Raw genomic sequence first — 20,842 nt, forward strand, 5'->3', positions numbered from 1 at the left:
CTCCTTAAGTAGAACGTGAGAAACATAATCAACCCTTTGCTTTCTGACTCAGGGTCACGGTCATGAATCTCATCTATTGGGCTGCTCTCGGCTCAAATAAAGGGATGCCTCTGGATCCCTAGAGCGTAAATGGGAACTGGGAGTTGTCATGCTTTTGAGACTGTGCCTACCAGCTTTCCATTTCAACCGTTAGGGTTCTTATCACACCTAAAAATCCTTTTGTTTCCTTACCCATTAAAATTTGTCTCTTTTCTGGAATAGGAAGGTAAAGTGAAAAGAGTGTCTCCCTTGGATGACCAGAAATCGAGGATTGTTTTCTGGTTTGTAATACAGTCTTTGACTTTGTCGACCTGAACAAGTGACTCAGCTTCTTTTGGCCTCTGTTCCACTGTCCAAAAGTGAGAGGATCAAGCAAAAATGGTCTCTCAAATCCACAAAACCTATTCCAATTTGCATAATTTTGTACCATTTTTGACTCTGCTATGAGATGAACAAGCATGTTAACATTGTGCATAAACATAGAGACTCTAGGTCGTGAGTGAGCCGGAAGCAGAGTGCATGGGCTGTATATTACCTTATATATCAGTTCTCAGTTGTATTCCACTAAGGTTGAGGCTATCAGGGAAGGGAGCCCTCAGTAATTGGAATATCGCGTTTCAGCTCTCTCTTGCCATGTAACAAGTCAACCAAAAATTTAGCAACTTAAAGCAACAGTGTTATTTTTCACGATTCTGTGGTTCAGGAATTGAGGCGAGGTTCTGCTAGGCACTTATGTTCAGTAGGGTATAAACCCCGAGGAGTTCCCTCAACTCCCCATCGAGCTGCAGCTGGTCTGTACTCGGAGTTCAGAGAAGTCCTTGCTCACACGACTAATGCCTTTTTGCCCCTCCGCCTGGTTTCTCTCCTACCATCCGGTCTCATCATTCATAATCCAGTCCTAGCTTTTTTGCTTTTTCTCTCTGCAAGAGAAAGCAAATGTTGCTTTTAAAAGGCAGCCCAAGAATTAGCACAATATCGCTTCTGATCAAACCCAGTCACAACTCAAGAAGATTCAAGGGAAGAGGAAAGAGCTCCATGTCATGACGGGTAGAATTCGTGCGTGTAGGGGAAGGGAAGGAATTAATGGCAACCGCGTTTGGACCCTCGCTATAAACACTTGAATACATCTTCACGCTATATATTAGAAGCCTAAAGGTTTTCTTTCGATGTCAAAAGTATTAATTAGCCTCGATGTACCTAATCGTTTCCTTTTGTAGTGTAGGTTTGGTAAATAGCACTTTGCCTGTGGGAAAGGAATAAGAAGCAAATCCACACTTTGAATTGGATACTTCTCTTGGACTGGATTCCAAATCGATACTTGTCTCTTGTACACATATAGCAAAGTGTCTGGGTTTTGATTCCGCATCTGATGCGTCAAAGTCAAATCTTGTGAAGGGAAGCGTTACCTCCTTCCAAACTCTCTGTATGGCTGCCCTTGCCTTTGGTGGTTATCAGAATTCTGCAAAAGGGCTCACCCAACAAATCAAATTACCCAACTACAATAATCTATTTGATTTTTTATCAAAGGGAAAATAGGTTCCTTTCTCCTCTTGGAGAAATTGTGGATTCCTTTTGTCTGTCCTGATGTTCATTCATTCATTTATTTATGCAGATTTGCTCAGCATATTCTATGTGCCAGGCTAGCGTAGGCAACAAATAAGGCAGACACTGCCCTTCTCTTATGGAGTTGACATTCCAGCACGGAAAATGGGTAATAAAGAAATAAGTAGTCAATTGACAATGGCAAAGTATGCTGCAAAGGAAAAGTATAAAGGGTGGATGTTACACAATAAGGACCTGACGTCATAGTATGAGAAGCTGGCAGAGGCTTCCCGGAGGAAGTGATATTTAAGCTGAACTCTGGAGATGGGTCTGTTGGGTGAAAGAACTTTGGAAGAAAGAGTTGAGGAGGAAGGCAGAAGGCAGAAGGCATAGCACCCGCCAAGGCCCTTTGGAAGAGAATGGGATGTGGTGAGTTCAAGGAGATGGAAAAGTCTAACGAGGCCAGAATGACAAGAGCCAGGCTGAAGACATGTGTGTGATATTGAAACTACAATAGCCACTTAAGGGCTATAACCCTTGGGCACAATATTCAGATTCTCTGAGCCTTAGAATGAGGAACAGAAAGGAAAATGGCCACTCTTCTTTCCAACCTCCCCCACCCACAAAGAGGCATATGTGCGAATTTCACTGTCCATCCAGCTAATCATCATCGAGGGTTTAAGTGTATTAATAACATTTTCTAAGTGCCGGGCACCATGTTCCAGACAGGAATAGAAACGTGAATAACAATAGGTATATAATAAAGATGAATTTATTGAGGGAAAAAGATCCTGGTAGGAACCCTGAGCCTATTTAGTAGGGAGCGGAGGAAGAAGGATGGAAGGTTGCCCCGAAACGCAATCAGAGCTGTGAGGAACTAATTTGAAGGTTAGATTAGATCTTTAGAGGATCCTAAGCACTGAAAATGTTACTATATGCCTTTTCTTCCACCCAAATGCATTTCCAAATTATATCTTATGTTTAAAAGCAATCAGAAAAAGGCATGCACTGAAAATAAAAGAAATTCTAGCTAGATTTTTTTGATTATGTCATTTTGGCTAAGTTCATCAGTACCGCTGAACTATATTCATTTTGCTATTTTTTTACTTCTGTGTACCTTTTGGTGGCCTCACTGTGCCAGTCACCTAAGCACAGGTTTGCCCTACCGTTTGAATAATTTATCAGTGACTCCAGTGCAGGGTATGACAGAGGAGGTAGGTTCCTTCCACTGGGGTGCTGGGATGGTGTAGGAGAACAGGAGAGGCAGCACCAATCAAGCCTCACCTTAAAAAGTGATACATTAGTGGGGTGCCTGGGTGGCTGGGTCGGTTAAGTGTCTGACTCTTAATTTTGGCTCAAGTCATGATCTCACCGGTCATGAGTTCGAGCCCCATGCCAGGCTCTGAGCTGCCAGCGTGGAGCCTGCTTGGGATTCCCTCTCTTCCTGTCTCTCTGCCCCTCCCCTGTGCTCTCTCTCTCTCTCTCTCAAAATAATTAAATAAACTTAAAAAAAAAAAAAAAAAAACGATGCATTAGTTAAGAAACAAATTTTGTTTGCTATTTTTTTAAGTCCCTAATATAACAGAGGTTTAAATAAGAGAGTCTACTCCTCTCTTACCTTAACCATACACATACAAGCAGTCCCATATTTACACCAATATGGTGTAAATCTACCGTATTGGTCCTTGGTCCCTGGCTAACGTCATCCCTCTGCCTCGCTCAACACGTGGCTTTCATTCTGTGATCTAAAATGGCTGCTCAGCTCCCACCCTTACATCTACCTCTAGTCTGCAGAAAGGAGGGACAGAGATAAAGGGAAAGCACGTCCATTCCTTCTCAGCGTGCCACCCACTTTTGCTCATATCCCATTGGCCAGACCTAGTCACGTGGTTAGACTTACCTAGAGGGCAGGCTGGGTAATGTAGTCTTTAGCCAGGTGTCCGTGTTCCTGGCTAAAACTCAAGGGGGCCTTATTCCTAAAGGGGAAAGGGAAGACCGGATATTGGACAGCAGTCAGCAGCTGGCACCACAGATGGCACGTGGGCAGGAGAAGCAGCCAAACACAGGAGCCTGTGGAAATCATCCATGAAGTTGTACAATGCCCGTTTTATAGGAGAGGGACATAGACACACGGAGAGGTTAATACAGATAGAGTAGCATACCAAGGCAGGTGGTGGGAGTGATCTCTCTCTGGGGACTGGCAATAAAGAGTACATTGTCTGCAGAAGAATAACAAAACCCATGAAAAGCTCTTCTGCTTTTCATTATCACGACGTGCTAGTGACCCCAACATGTCAGTGATCAAAGACTCCTCCCTGCTGGGCCAGATCATTCCCTCTGCCCTCCAGCCCCCCTGCCAGCGAGGAGACAGGAAGCACTGGAAGAGAAGTTTAAGACACTTGAGGCTGAACAAACAGCGCGGAAGGAGAAGGGCAGTGGGGGAGACTTCTCTAACACACGCACACGTGTGCACACGTGCACGCGAGTACACGCACACCCTTCTCTTAGTCCTGGCTGACTCCTTACCCTGTCCTGGAACCCGGTATGTTCTGGTATTTAAGGTTCTGTATGGATCTTTGTTCAAATGTGAACTCTGTCACTTCCCAGGTCTGGGACTTTGAAGAAGTTAATGAGTGTATGGTCCATCCAAACCAATGAGCGACTCTCCAACTCAAATCCATGTGAATCAGAATCACTTGATGGTTTGTTAAAACACAGACTGCAGGCTGCGATTCAATGGGTCTGGGATGGTGTTGGAGAATTAGAACGCCTAACAAGTTCCCAAATGATGTTGATGCTGTTGGTCCGGGGACCAACAGCATCGACATCGAGACCACTGATGTAAGAGGAGGGAAATGTGCTTTACCTTTCATTTTAGTGCCTGCAAATGGTCATGAAAGACGGTGATGTAGCAGATGGCCATGGGAGTTTTAACTGTTTTTGAAAACAAACAAACAAAAATACATAGCAATAACACATTATATTATCCGATGATTAGGGTGCCTCAGTGGCTCAGTCGGTTAAAATTCTGCCTCTTGATTTCAGCTCAGGTCATGAACTTGTGGTCTGTGGGTTCAAGCCCCATGTCTTGCACCACACTATGGTGTGCACTACTCTACTTGGGATTCTCTCTCTTCTCCCTCTCTCTCTCTTTCTCAAAATAAATAAATAATCTTAAAAAAATATTATTGGATGATTTACGATTTCCGCTTCTCTTTCGCGAAGCCCAAGCATTATTAACAATAACAGCACCTAACCGTCTTCATGAGCCTCATAGATTTTAAACTCAATGAGACACAGGACCATTATAAATACATAACCTGTCCCACAACGATTGCTCAATAAATATTTATCAAACACATGAACTTATTGAGTCCCTACTACGTCCCAGATACTTCGCTGTGCACTTTATGGGTATATTTCCTCTGATCGTCAAAATAACCATGAAGTAGATGCTACCATTAGTCCCACTTTACAGATGGGGGTAATTGAGGCTTGCAGAGGTTAAACATCTCGCCAAGCCTCATTTATCCAAAGGTGGCCAAGTCTTGAAACCGGTTCTGCTTGACCCCAAGGTCTGCCCTGAAACAGAATTCTCTGTCGTAAGGGTCAGCGAGCCATGACCCCCAGGCTCACGAATCCTGCTCGCCACTTTTTTTTTTTTTTTTGCAAGACCCACAGGTTAAGAATAATTTTACATTTTTCAATGGTTGGAAAAAACCCGAAAGAATCCAAACAAAAGAACAATATTCCATGACGCATAAAAATGGAACTTGAAGTTTCCGTATCCCTCAATAAAGTTTTATTGAAATCCAGCCACCCCCGTTTTGTTTACATATTTTCTGTGGCTGCTTCTGTGCTATAATTACAGGGGTAAGTGGTCGCACAGGAGCCCGTATGGCTCACAAAGCCCGAACTATTTGCTCTCTTCTTTTAACAGAAAAATGTTGCTGATCTCTGCTCTTTTGCTTCCTACTATCTTTTTCATAATGTTAGAGTCGAGAAGTTGTTCCAGGTGAAAGTCATCACAATTAATCGTTCCTTTTCTCTTTCTAAACAACGAGCTGCCTGCGATCCCACCATTAAAGCTGCCGTGTTTGGGCTTAGCGTTGGCTTCAAGTAGTGCCTTTCAAGAGGCGAGTACCCTCGAGAGCCCTGGCTCATTATTTGGTTAATAACAGTGAAAGAAAGCAGTGTGGTGTTTAGCAGAAGGCAACGGTCCAAGGAAAAGGCCACCGTATTCCCCAAACGCCGCACTGTCTAGTTTTCCAGCCCAATCTCCCAGAGTGAAGCAAACTCTTATAGCCCAGGCCGCGGTTTCGAAAGGTCCCGGCCGGTCTGAATTCCCAGGTCTTGGGCAAGACGTGTTGGAGATTTAGCCTGTTTGCTGCATCCCAAAGAATCAAAGATAAGGATTAGACTGGTCAAGTCCACACAGAGAATTGTTGATGGTGGTTTATCCTTTTAAATATGTGTAAGTCATAGAAAACTCTGCAGTCAAAAATATTGACTGCATTGATCGCTGCCAGCCACAGGAGCAGCCCGGGTGGGCCGCCGAGGAAAGGCTGTGAAAGGCTGAAAATAAAGATTTATCCGGTGGAAGGTGCAGCTTTCTTGCCTCCTTCCCCTCCCCCACCCCGCAAGCCGGTTCGAACTGAAAACGCACACGTGCGAGTCAGCAGAAGGAAAAAGTACTTTTGCAGCCTCCCGTTGACATCAGCATGCAGGTCTTGAGTCCGGCACCACGTTTCAGGGCAGGGAGAATACAGATTTCTGCAGCGCACGGAGCTTTTACAAGGAGTGTGTCGGACTGAATCGTATTACAAGGCCTGATGAGCAGTGTAGGTTTTCTTACAGAGAGCAGCACCTTCACCGTTCAAGGGAAGAAAGACATCGCCGGTCAAGGGCCCTCTGTCTGCACATCCCGCAGCCCTGTTCCAGGGCAAAATATTTACGCGTCCCTCCCTGATTTGGTTAATCAACCTTGTATTCTGCAGGGTCAGGCACCTGCTCCCAGGCAACCCGTCTGCTGAATGTTGGGGACGTGTCTCTGCCCTCCGGGAGTCTATGGGGAGAGACAGACATCAATCTCAAGGCTTCTTGGTGGCAGGGATTTCCATCTTGGTCGTCTAAGAGCACAAGGCCTGGCACATAGTAGGGCTCCTGTTCGTCAAACAGGAGCCGAAAAGGAGCTGAAATCATCGAAGAATAACTAATTCAGCCAGGCTCCAGAGAAGAGCTGAGATTGATTTGCTCTGGGCCCAGAAGGATGCCTAAGAGTTCGGGGAGTGGAGAGAGACAGAAAAGGCCATCTTAAGATGATTCTTCTGGGTAGGGGCGCCTGGGTGGCTCAGTCAGTTAAGCGTCCAACTCTTGGTTTCGGCTCAGGTCATGATCTCACGGTTCGTGAGTTCGAGCCCCGCATTGGGCTCTGTGCTGACAGTGCAGAGCCTGCTTGGGATTCTCTCTCTCTCTGCCTCTCCCCTGCTCGCACTCTGTCTCTCTCTCAAAATAAATAAATAAATAAATAAATAAATAAAACAAAACAATTCTTCTGACAACAGGGAACAGAGGATGGGTCTTCCTTCCTGAGACCTTTCTAGAAATAGGCAGCAAATAAATCAATATAGCCAAGCCTCTCCATAAATGCACACAAACCTTCTGGAATGCAACAAGTGAACGCCTTCAAGCGTATTCAGAATGCACCAAAGCTTCCTTCTGCTGCCTTTTGTGGCATTGCTCAGGGGCTGGCAATCAGGACAGTTGTCTGTCCTGTGTGATGCTCTGAAGGGGACCCGATGAGTGGCAGCCTATGAGTCCTCAACTCTCCCAGGACGGGATGAGGGAGCCCAGCATACACGGAGCACAGGATCTGCCAGGTGAGAGGACAGACAGGGTCGGCATCCTGGGCAGGGATGCTGTGGGGCTTCCCTGGGACAAGAAGCAGAAAGAACTTCTGGGCTTAATTCCGTTCCACCTTTCCTGAGCCCCAGCACAGTCGGGCACCAGGCTTGGTGCAGGGCCATAAGCAGGAAAAGGCACAGGAGCAGTTTGGCATAATTGGGGAGAACACAGGCTTTAAACGTTCATTCATTTATCCACTCACCCCCTCGATTCATTCCTCTAATATTTCTTGAGCACCGGATACAGTTGTGAAAGACCAAACAAAGTGCTGCCCTTGTAGAATTTGTATTTCAGTAGAAAAAGACAGTGTTTCTCAACACGAATGTTTATTGAATGCTTACTATAAGCTGAGCATGATATACATTTTAATACATTTCAAACTCACAAGAAACCTGTAAGATCAGTTACACTTACACTTCCTTGTTACAGAGGAGGAAACCAAGTCATAGAGAGTATAAACAGGAATTAGAACTTGGATCTGGAGCACAGGTGGCTCCGAAGTCTGCTGTTGACTAGCCACGCCGTGCCATCGCAGGGTCGATCGGGGTTGGGACAGGGGACAGCTGTAATTGTTAGTGTGATCCAGGAAGGCCCTCTGAGCAGTGAGGCTGGGCTGTGACCCGAATGAGGAGGACCTTCCATGCCAAGATCTGGGAGAAGCGTTCCAAGGAGAAAGTGCAGAAGAGACCACGGCCCTGCGGGGGAGATAGGACAGTCAGTGGCTGGAGTGTCACGAGCAAGGCAGCGAGAGGCAGGGGACAAACTAGAGACGTGGGCTGGATGGATCCCGTTTGGATTCTGCTGCTGGGGCTTCACGTATTTAAGCCATTTGACTTCCCTGAGCCTCCGTTTCTCCGTCTAAAACACGGGGACAAAATGTTTAACAGAGAGTGGATGCTGTGCGCTCACCCAAAGCCTCAGCGAGAGCAGGCACTAATAAATTGTGGCTCTTATACCTGTGAACAAGACAAACGCTTGTCTTTAAGAATGTCACGATTGAGGGGCGCCTGGGTGGTTCAGTCGGTTACGCGTCTGACTCTTGATTTCAGCTCAGGTCATGATCTCATGGTTCGTGAGTTCGATCCCTGCAGCAGGCTCTGCACTCCCTGCTTGGGATTCTCTCTCTCTCCCTCTCTTTCTGCCCCTCCCCTGCTCATGCTCTCCTTCTGTCTCAAAATAAAGAAATAGAATGTCACAACTGAGAGTTGTACAGATGATTGCGGTATAGTAGGGCCTGGATACAAAATGTTTCTCATTAGAAAACTTGTCATATTGCTGTTTGCATTTGCTCTCCCTTCTTCAAGAGACAGTGCATTCCCCCATTCTGGGCCAGCAGCCTAAACTTTTCGTGAGAACCCTCCTGAGGGTCCCTCCCTCCTGCTCATACCAGACCCACAGAGCAACCTCATTCTCATTGGTACCAATCAGCTTGCCCTGATGGATGGGGTGTTTGGGGAAAGTGCTGTCCCTGTAGAATTTATGTTCCAATAGGGAAAGACCCTTTCGCTTTGGCTGTGGCTATCAGCCCCTAGCGCTTGCCATGGTACATAGCCGGGATCACTTACATCCAGGACAATTGCTCTGTCATGTGGATTCATCCAAAGAGTAACCAAGGAGAGGCAGCAAAGAAGTTCCGGACTTTCGCGTGCCAAAGGAGCATCCGGCACATGTACACCTGGAGAACCCGCCAGATAGAGGGCTGCTCGCAGGTGGGGAGATGGGGAGAGAGGAGGGGTCATTCCCTGAACGGGAGGGCTGCTGGCTTCCCTGGCGGGGGAGGCTGGATGCCATCACCACCATCATCCTCATTGCTACCCTTTGCAAACCTCTTACAATGTGCCAGGCTTTGTTCTAAGTGCTTTTTACCTGTCATGTCCGCCAGCCATCATAGTAGCCAATGGCATCAAAATCCTTGCTGATCGAAGGCTCTGAGCCCAAGTCCTGCTCTGTCTTTGCAGAAAGGGGAGGTTTTAAGGGTTCAGGAGGGACTTGTATTCATCACACAAAGCTCCCTTTGACTTCAACAAAAAAAGGAAAAGAAATATGCTCTCCAAGTATCACACAAAAATATATCTCTTCCTCCAGTATTTCACCCCATCTTAGGAGAGACTGAAGTGGGAGGCATTCAGGGACCCATGGGTCAAAAGACCTATTTGTAATGAGCTGTGTGTCTCTGGGCGGGTTAATGCCCCTCCCTGGACTCTGTGTCTACTTGGAGGGAGTGGTGAAGATGTTGTTCCAGATAAGAATCCTCAGGAAGCAGTTGTTAGATTGTTTCTGGTTCAGAATAATTTTTTTTCTGGGCAAACTGGAAATACAAGTCCCAATATAAGTGCAATTTCCACAAAGTTAAGCTTATTTAAAGGGCTCGGTTTTTTATCTGAAATTCATCCAACAACACGCATTCAACAATATTTGTGAAGTACCCACTGTGTGCCGTCACCCTGTGGGCAACAGGTTTTCAATAGACAGATTTGCTCCCCTTGCTTCGGGAAAATTTAAACATCTTCTCTTTTTACTACATGATGGTTGTAGCAATTCCTCTGTCTTGTTCTGTGTGACCCATGCCAAAGGAGCCAGCAGGTGATAAACTGAGTGCGGGGGTTGTCTGAGGACAGATCGACAGCCCAGGCGTCAGCTAATGGGATTGTTGCCTTTCACTTCCGGGAGTTGTTGCCTTGGGAGAATGTGGACCAGTGATGACTGATCTGATGGGGGTGGAAGGAAAGAGACACCTCAATTTTCACGCAGTCCTGGGAACGGGAGCTGGTAGGCAAGCCACAAGTTGGGACTTGTGCTCAGAGTTTCCAAAGCTTATCTTCTCGTCGTGTAGGTAGATAAGAGAGTTAGACAAGAGGGCTCCCATAAGCCCCTTCATGTCATTAACCAACCCACCTTAAGCCAAATGCAGGGATGGATGGAGCAGGGTATCCTGGGAAGAGCTGAGACTTTGGGTCTGGGGAGCCTGAGCCCTCGATCTTCTTCCCTGAGTCACCTCGGGCAGAAGGATAACCTCTCTGGGACTGTTCGCTTATCTGCAAATCAGAGATTTTGATCCCACCTTGTCGATTTTATGGGAGATTAGAAATAATGTCTAGTGTCACATGGTAGAAGACAGTGGTTTTATTTTATAAGTAAGATACTTGGACTCAGCTCTTCGGGTCTCCCCCTCCAGCTGCACCCCCGGGGGTCGCTGGCTGGCCTCTGCTGCCTTTCTGCCTCCCCTCGAGCCCGTGAAAGAGGCATCAAGATTCCCTTCCTCTTTATCTTCCAGTGCCCCGCTCTTCTGTTCCAGAGTTGCCACTGGGAAGGACCCTGCAGCAAATGCAAGTTTCCAAGCCAGTGTTTCTGGGCCAGGCTCTTCTTGGACCCAGAACCCAGTATAAAGCAGTTTTCTTGGCAACAAGGCTAACGGCCACCAGCCTGAGAAATCAGGAGCCGCCCGTAGAAATGAAATATCACCCTTGCCGGCTCACTGAAGCCTGGATGCTTGGTGTCCATGGAAACAACTGTCTTAGAGGTTGTGAGAATATAGGCCCAGCCCTCAGCAGATCTGCCTAGACAGCAGGTGACCACCTCCCAGTTGCCCAGGACAAAGCTGGTGTCCGAGATGCCAGACTCCCTGGCAAAGCAGGACAAGCTGGTCACCTTACCCCCAAGGCTTGATCTGGAGACAAGACCAGACCATGGATGGCACAAAGATCCTTTTAGCTCTAACATTTCAGGACTGTGACCCCAGATATATTCTTGACACATGAAGCCACTACTTGGGTGGGACACCGACCTGAGCTGCTGAATCTCTCTCAATACAGGGTTCCAAGTGACTCTTACAGAATGACCTTCCTTGGGGTGCCTGGGTGGCTCAGTCGGTTGGGCGCCCGACTTCGGCTCAGGTCATGACCTCGCATCCGTGGGTTCAGGCCCCACGTCGGGCTCTGTGCTGACAGCTCGGAGCCCGGAGCCTGCTTCGGATTCTGTGTCTCCCTCTCTCTCTGCCCCTCCCCTGCTCGCGCTCTGTCTCTCTCTGTCTCTCTCTCAACAAGTGACCTTCCCTGGTTCACCAAGTGACATTAATGGGCCATCTTAGCCCCAGTGTCCATGTTCCACGGTAGGAGAGCTACAGAAAGCTCCCTGGAAATATTTATTTAACGCGTAAGTAAATAACTGAATGAATGAGTGGCATGGTTAAAGGTTAAAGGCTTGAATGGATAAAGATAAATGAGAGAATGGCAATTGTACCTTAAGGATCCCTTCCTTCCTATCAAAGCCGCCTCCGTTTATCTCCTTAAGGTGCTTTATCACATCCTCTTGATTAGATCCTTTAAAACCCACTGACCTGGGTAAATCCTGAGCTGCAGAGGTGAAGGGCTGGAGGAATACTCTGGGCTCTGACTCTCAGCCTGGACCTAACCTCCCCTGACCTTGACCTCTGTCTACTCACCTATACACAGAAGTTCCGATGAGACGCTTCCCAGCTCCTTCTCTAACCTTCTACCTCAGTCTCTCACTGTGCTCACATCACCCTTCCACGTGCAACACCTTCCTTTCAACTCGGACCTCCTTGAGAGATGCTTTCACACGCACACATGGTTCCGTGGGTGGCAGGTGCGTTCCGGGACGCAGGTACGTGAGTTCGAGGGAGCTGCTGATCTTCCTGACCTTATCGGAGAGCAGACAGCGCCCCACCTTCTCCATTTCCCATAGTGATCGCTGGCCCAGCACCAGGCTGGGCTCTCAGCTCTGGGTCAGGAGAGGGAGAGAGTCAGACTCCTTTTCACCAGCAGAGTCTGCAACCAGGTGTCACATCCTCTGTGAAGCTAGTGGTTCAGCCCCTCTGCATGGTCTCTGGCTAGAGTCTTGATTTCACTGCAGCACGAAGGCATTTGATCTACCATTTTCCTCCACTGGATCGAGAGCACCTGGGAGCAGGGATTGTGAACCCGGGCTCAGCCCTGTGTCCGGGCTGTTGTCATGCTCAACAACAGATGGCGGGTTGAATTCACGAACCAACAAATGACCAAATTAATAAATGGAGTGGCAGGAGTCAGTACAGTTCCAACCACAGCAAAATGCATGCATCTGGCAGTTTCTGAGGCCTAATTATTGGGAGGAAGACTTGCCAAGGGGCACGGAATAATCCAGAAGCAGCACTGGTCTTGGTTAAGCCGCACGGTGAACACAGGGACTGTGAAACGAAGATCCGTGTTGTTGCACCGGAAGGATTTTTTTTTTTCCGTGTTTTGTTTGGGGTGTTAACACGTCTGCCCATGGTCATTTGCCCGAGCTGAGATCTCAAGCAGTCCATTCACTGTCTTGGGGCACGCCCTGTGCAATTGCACGCGGCCCGCTTAACATCTCTGAGGTGAGCGCTTGTTAGAACTTGAGGGTTTTAATGATCTTCCCTGAATCTAGAGCTAAGGGGGAAAGTCATTGGCAAAAATAAAGGTGAGGACACAGCATCGGGGGGAGTCTGTTTGGACTTTGCTACAGGTCCAAGGAGAGCAGCTGGCCCTTGTGCATGAGCACCCCTGCCCTCCAGGGGAAGGAATGGCAGGGCCCCTCCGGAGGGTCACTGCTCCCAGGTAGAGGACGAGGGCCCTGGCCCTGGAACATCCACACCTTAATGCCTGTCATGAGGTCTGCCTTCTGGAAGCTCTCCCAAAGGGCCACGGTACATCTCACTCAGGCAAATGGGCTGCATGGGAGGGGCGAGGGGACCATTCTGTTTGCTGTTTGTTTTTAACCGTGTGACTTCTTTTGGTATCAGTGGAAAGAGGAGCGAGAAAGAACAATGAAGGTCTTTCCAGTTCTAGAAATGGCAGCCGTGGTGTCTTGGATGAAGTGCCCGGTTTGTGTCCCACTTCTGCCTCCACTTTCTCAACTTGCTTCTTTGGGAATGAAAAAGGAGGGAAGGAAAGGAGTGCTTAACACGAAGAAAAGCATTGCTGATGGTGGGATTTCAGACAGGACTGGGAGAATAACCGTGTGTAAGATTCCACTCATTCAAGTCAGTCCACATATCGCAATTGCCTTCTATGTGTTGGGTACTAAAGAAAGAAAGACTAAGACGGGGACTTCTATCCTGGATGAGTCCACAGTTCCGTGGAATAAACAGACCTATAAACATAATCCAGCTCAGTTTGTAGGGTTAGGATCTCAGCGTTTGTGGGTTTATTTGTAATTTCTACCATTTATTCCTCAGCAACCCACATGATAGAGATGGAGTAACTTACCTTTTCACTGTGTCATAAATTTGATTTGTGTTGCAATGTTAATGAGAAGGAGCAAGTCAATAACCCAGTAAGTGCCCCAAGTCAACCGCCTAGCATCCACTCTCAATGAGACTTTGCCCTCCTTCGCTCATTATCGTGCATGCCCTAATGCTAAGTGATATTATAACTATATTCCTTTGTGGAGAAGTGCCAGCGAGTTTGTGGAGAAAACATGACTTGTAAAGGGTGTTGTATAGAAAGGTGTATGGAAAATATGGGACTCCCAAGGAAAATAAGAATTGGGAGAATCCCGGGAGCCTAGATCAGCAAGGCTGTGTTCACAGATTTGGGAATCTGGGAAGATCTTACACCACACGCCTTGCAAACTGGCAAGAGTCAGCAGGTCTGCAATTATTATGATCAGATTTTCCAGATGAAAATGAGCTCCCATGGCGTAGGAGTTCAGCTGTCCTTGGAGGGATCAAGGGGGAGAATATTTGAAGTTGAGCGTGTCCTAGAAAATATTTGAAGCCAAGAAGGTCATGGCAGCCTGAAACCCCACGCACCGCGCACGCAGCAGGGGGATGGATACGAAGGATGTGTACGGGGTTATATACGAGGGAGCAGATGAGAGTGAGCGGGTGTGTTCAGTTCACACCCAGTCCACAGCCCCGGAGAGCTGAGACCGCTCTACCACTCGCGTTTGTAGACTGGGCTGGGCGGAAGGTACCAAACGGGGAACACACAGGTAACAAGTTACTCCTTCCATCAAAGGGGGGCCCTGACATCCGGGCATTAGCTGAGGAATACCAAAATGTGCTGATTCCTGAGCCATTACGCATACACTGTAGCCACTGACTCCATTAGCCATGACAAGTAAATGGGTTGGTCCAAAACTTCCAGCTCCAGTGATACCAGGAAGACCCTCCCAACGCTGGGTCAAGGGTGGTCCGCAAGAGAAGCGATATTAGCTCTGTGATTGCCGGTTGATTCATTCTTTGATACAGTACGTATCGACCGAGGGCTCGTGATGTGCCAGGGACTGTCCCGAGGTGGCGAACTATGAGAGAAAGCCCCCGCCCACAGCAGGGCTCGCTTATAACTTCGGACAAAAAGAGAAAACGAACAAGACTCTTTCTGGGTGTGATGAGAGCTTTGAAGGCATCCACACGGGCTGAGGAGCTGGTGACCCAGGATGACGGTGGAATGAGCGTACGCAGGGTGGTCAGGGAAGGTCCTGACCCGCGTGAAACCCGTACATGGGAAGCAGGAAGCTCACCCTTCCCTAGAAGGGTGCATTTGAGGGACAGAAAAGCCTTGTGAACTTGGAAACAGGGGACAGGAAGGGACCAGATCCCTCAGGGACCTGAGATTGATGGCAAAAAGGATGCACAGTGAAGGCATGAGGGGGGTTTAAAGACGACGGATGGGGTGTCTGTTGGTGTCACAGTTGGGGAGGGGGGCCAGTGCAGGGTTGTGCACGGGGTCCAAACCTGTGTGTGCATCGTGACCAGAAAGAGAAACTGGGTGTCCCTGCAGGTGAACCTCCAGGACGTGCGTAAACCTTGCTGCACCTTCTAAAAACAAATCCACATAGACAGCTACTCCAACTCTGTCTGTAAGCAGTTTGGATCTTAGCTTTACAGACTGGTCAGTTGTCATTTATGCTCCTTATTTCTGAGTAGTTCCCACGCTGGAGACGTGGTAACTGGAACTTTTTTGCTGCGTAGATGAGGAAGAGTGATCTCCACGGGAGTATGTCAAACACGGTGAACTTTCCCGGACATCTATGCCCTAGCTGATAAGTGATTTATTATGGACAAGCCATTGATAATGGATATTCTCCATGCAGAATCTTTGGTGACACATCTCTCTTCTAGTTTACTGAGGAACTAGCATCTTTCTCTTCGTTCAATTTCAATCATAAGACGACTGAACGCTGTATTGTACCCCCCCCTTTTTTTTTGCATTGGGTGCCAGGAAGCTCATATCCAAATTGGATGGTTAATCACGGGAACTATTTTAATTCTTATCAGTAAGATATTTGCTTTCTCCTCCTTTCGTTAGCTGTATTAATTATTTCCATTTTATGTCACCTTAAATCTTTTTGTGGCTGGAGGAGGAATATCAATAAAGAAAATTACATGCTTCAAAGCCATAGCCCCCAGTCGGCTTGATACATACCTTAGAAATTTTATATCCACCAGTGGCAGGGTATGAATAGTTAGTTGAATTAACAATTAAATACACTATTATTGATAATTTCTATAAAATGTGAAGCTTCAGGACTTTGGCCAAGAATTAGCACTCGGGCAAGCATCATTTCTACTAGAAAATCAGGTTCTGCCATAAACTCAAGGTCTGAATATTGCCATCAGAAAGGTTTTAAGCTTAATATAAAACAGGAATGTTTCTCATCACTGGAATGCATTTGCCAAAGAACTTCAACTTCTGTCTCCTTTCCTGTTGAACTTTAAAAACCGGAGAGACAACTGTCTGTTGAGACTGTTTTGTCTAGAGCCGGGCTTAAGGCAGCGATCCAACATGATAAGTTTCGATTCTTGGTCCCCAACTCAAAATTCCAGGAAGCACCTCAATTGTACCCTGTTAATTGCAAAATTGACTTCAAGTAAAAGTAAAAAAGTAGAAAAGCCTCTCTTCTCCTTGGCTTCCTACAAAGCAGGAAGTGTGGGGGCGGTGGGTGTACAAAGACCCAAGACCCATGTGTCTGAGATCTAGCACTGAAAGCCATTTATGACCAAGTTTAACCCCGGAAAGCCCTGCTTCCTCTCTCCCTCCGGTCACCCATATCAACTTCGGTCTCATGGCTCTGGCATTTGCCGCCACAGCTGAGCATAACCACACTGGAGTTATTACCAGATAATCCCACGTGTGGGACCTAGTCATAAACACGGGTTGTGCATCTAGATTAACTGTATGAATAACGGTCGTGGCGGGGTAGGGAGGGGGGAGGGGGGGGAAAGGAGCCAAATTCCCTAAGATATTCTAGGTACCTTTCATCTCTTTTCTAAAAAACAAACCACAAAATCATGAAAACCGGTCAGAACCTTATTTTTTTAATGATATAAATGACATATGTCCACTGAAGGGAAATTGAAGCATTCAGGTGGACCACCAGGGAGATGGGGGGGAGAGGAAGAAAAATGTCAGTGTTTATTACTAACATTTTAGTAGACATCAGTGTTTTGCACACAAATTCTTGCGCAGAGGTCGACTAACAGAAGCAATACGCCAAATTCAGCCCACTTCCTGTGAGTTTTAAATAAAGCTTTATTGGAGACCCCCATGGCCATTTGCTTATGTACTGTCTTTGGCTACTTTTATGATTCTGTGGCAGAACTAAGTAGTAAGAACAAAGACTATATGGCCTGCAAAGCCTAAAATACTAATTATTTATTATCTGGCCCTTTTCTACTTTGCCAACCCTTGATCTACACTTTTTGTCTCTACCCATCTCTATTGATAGATAGTCTCACACACATTTTTGTTTTTTACTTTTTACTTTGAGATCATTATAAACCCACAGGAAGTGACAAAGAAATATAAAGAGAAGTTCTGTGCGCTTTTCACCCAGCGTCCACCGGTGTTAACATCTTGGATGGCGATAGAACAATGTCGGGACCAAAGTGGATTCAGATTTTACCAGTTTCCGTGCAATCCTAGGTGGCGATACAGACACTTTTTAAACATAAAAGTAACATGAAATATAATGCCTCTAAAGTTAAGAGTGACCCAATAGGACAGTAAAGAGAGAGAAATATGAATGGAGTTAGCGTATCCTGGGAAACCCCCAGGAATCCAACCTGATGTATGAAGCTGGGGAAAAATCCGGGCCAGTAGATACTCTTGCGTTGTGCTGACCAAGACGTCTGGCGGGGCTCACGTGTTTTATTTTCACCTAAACTTATAACCCTTTCTGCTTTCTCCCTCCTACACCCCTATCATCTTGACACTTTAAAAAAAAAAAAAGTGCCTGAAATACAACGAAGGAATCAAAGATGACAACACCTTGATAAGGTCCAGAAAGTCTCAGCTCCTCTGAAGCCAGCGATTAAAGAGAAAAGTGACATTTGGTTTATTCGAATATGTTTATCTGACATCTGCCTGGGATTCGTCTGAAGTACGTAGGGCTCCTTCCCACAAGGTGCCTGGCCTCAGTATAAAACACTTTGCAAGGCATGGAGTTCTCAGAGTTTCTGGCACGTTGTGTGAGAAAGGGGGAAACAGCCTTGCCGGCATGTTATGAGTGGTTATTGCATTAGGAACACATTTCCCTTTGGGTAGGATTACCAAGCGACCACGCAGATCCCGGATGCACTGATATTTGTGTTGAGTGAGGCTGGGTTCATGGGCACAGGCTACAGGTCTTTAGGAAATGCATGAATATCATTGATAGGGAAGAGTAATAAAGTCATTTTTTAAAAAATGATCGGAGAAGCTGGAATTATAAAGCAGTGTGGTTGAGAAAATTTAGTAGAGCAGCTTGAATGGAAGGTTAGTAACTGACCAGGGAGAAGCCATGGAAAGACGTGGATTGTCTCTCGGACGCCAGGACGGACTGTGAGTCTGCCAGGGAAGCAGACAGGACTGAAGTACTTGGTTCCTTCTGGAACCCAATGGGAGCCAGGAGATGTGAGCGAGCACAGCTGTGCTGTGAACCGGGACCCCCACGGCAAGACAGGCTCTAAGCGGGCAGGGTAGACCCCGGAGACCAGTTAGGAGGCTGTACGACAGCCCAGTCGACCAGGCTGGGGCCAGTAGGTCCCCGAGTGTGTCCCCCAAATAAGCAGCGTCAGCACCACCTGCAACCTATTTAAAAGGAAACCCTTGGCCTTCCCAGAGACCGACTGGATCAGAACCCCAAGGATGGGGCCCAGAGCCCTGCGCTCTAACTAAGCCCCTGATGTGGTTGTGATGCACACTGGGGGCTGAGTTACTCCCACCTCCTTGGACGGACGTGTGTACTCTGTAGGCGAGGAGAGGTGCTCAGACCCTGTCCTAACCACAGAGCTTGTGCAACACGCAAAGACTCAGTTGACTCTGTCCCTTAACACAGGACCAGGCTTCTGCAGTTTGCCACAGTCCCCACTCAGCCCTTCGTGCTCTCTGTGTGGATACTAGGTGTTTGTTTTTGCCCCCTGCTCTAGCCGCATGGATGAAGGAGGAAGGCATTTCAGGGATGGGGAGCCCAGAAACTTCTGTTACAAACAGCGCCTCCTGCTGCTTTTTGTTTGCTTTTTTGTTTGCGTGCAAGAATCCTCTCAATCACCTTCTTTTGGAAAGGCAGGAGAGGGAAAGAGGAAAATCCGTACTGAGGTTGCCAGGAAGCGTGTTGAAAAAGGAAAGAAATAACCGGGCCCCCTCGTTCCCTTTTTCCAATCTGGCTCCCCTTCCCCAAAGGCAGCGCTCAGTACCTGCTGTTCCTTCTCGCAAGCGTGAGAAAGGAAAAAATCACTTCCCAGCTTCCTCTGCCAGGTGGCAAAAGTTTTCGCTGCAAACTGCTGTTCCTACGGGCAGCTCTTATTAAACACCGCGATCACATTAAGCCCAGACAGTGACCTGTTCTGTCGCCTGAAAGAATCTGCAATTAACATGGGGAGTCTAATCAGGATATTAATGGGTTTGGTTTTTAATTCCTATAATATTTTCATCAGTAAAAAAAAAACAAAAAACAAAAAACAGAAAACACCTCATTTCAACCTGCATTAAGCCAGAAAAGTGGATCTGGTGGGGTGAGGGAGGGGACAGGATTTGGGAAAGCTTTTATTTTCTTGTGAGGTTAAACTGCAAGTAGACAGAGGACCCTGTTTGTTTTCAAAGAAACCTTCATTAAGGAATTAAAGGTTGAGCCTGTGCCCGCTTTGCTACATGGCAGGTGACTGCGGGAGAAAAGACGAGGTGTCGGGGGCAGGGGGGGGCTGCACGTGCAGCTGCTACGTGCGGATTTTCCCTGTTCCCTTCCAGGACTCGCAGTTTCATAGCTTTAAGCCCAGGGAGATCAAGTGCACGCACGCTCGCCTCCCCGAAATATACAATCGCTTAAACCAAATCAATACTTGGTTTGCAGTTACCACAGTTTACTAAATCAAGGACACCACTCATTGTAAGATGTGTCATTATTTAAGGACTTCCAAAGGGGGAAAGAGAAAGTATAGAAACAACCCTGCCGATTAGTTGTAAGATGTCATTTATCGGAAGGCGCATTCTGATTTCAGATATATTAAGATGCCCAGAGGGAGACCGTCCAAGCTGGTAGGCGAGCACAGTGAAGCAATCACAGACCCTTGTTCCCTGCAAAACTTCCTGCTCCGCCAGGCTTAACATCAATGTCCACAGGTTTGTCACTTACGTGGCAGCAAGGTGCAGAGGCATCTTCATAGCTCATGTCCCCTCTGCGAAAGGGTAGAAGAAGAGTGTATCAGTCAGGATTCTGCTAGAGAAACAAATCCAGTGAGAGAGAGAGAGAGAGAGAGAGAGAGAGCACGAGCGCCGTGACTGTGGGATTATTTATTTACTCACTTGCTTACTCTAAGGAAGTGGCTTATGCAATTCTGAGTCTGGCTGGCCAAGTCCGAAATTTGTAGGGCAAGCCAGCAGTCTGGAAATGCTCAGGCCCGAGCTGAAGCTGCTCCCCTCGTGTGGAATTTCTTCTTCCTCAGGGAAACCTCGGTTTTGCTCTTAAGCTCTTCAACTGATTGCATGAGGCCCACCCGCATGATGGAGGATAATCTCCTTTACTAAAAATCAACTGATTATGGACTTCCATCATATCTCCAAAACACCTCCACGGCAACAATCACCTGGACGAATGTTTGAATAGCTAGGTACCAGAGCCTGGCCAAGCTGACCTATAACACCAATCGGCACAAAGAGAGAGGCGATGAAAGAAAATCCTTCAGCAAGGTTTTGGCTTTTTAATCAAGGAAGGACTCCACACCCCCCCCCCCCCACCTCCCACTGGCGCATGACCACCCCCGGCTACAAAGGACGCAGGAAGTGAAGTGCTTTGGTTTTCAGCCTCTAGCGGAGGGTATTTATAAGGAGATTGGGGGTGAGTGGGTGTTGAATGAGCCAACCCATAGGACGTGCTGCAACCTATTTATGGGGCATTTAAGGAGTATAAG

At 47.2% G+C, this 20,842-nt stretch overlaps 1 protein-coding gene across 2 annotated transcripts in view; it reads left to right on the plus strand.

Annotated features, from left to right (window-relative positions):
- The window catches only part of TSHZ2 (teashirt zinc finger homeobox 2), a 453,491-nt gene that overhangs the window by 317,571 nt on the left and 115,078 nt on the right, over positions 1 to 20,842 (plus strand). The window lies entirely within an intron of this gene.

This window comes from Panthera onca, chromosome A3 (genome assembly GCF_046562875.1).
Source record: "Panthera onca isolate mPanOnc1 chromosome A3, mPanOnc1 haplotype 2, whole genome shotgun sequence".
NCBI lineage: Eukaryota > Metazoa > Chordata > Mammalia > Carnivora > Felidae > Panthera > Panthera onca.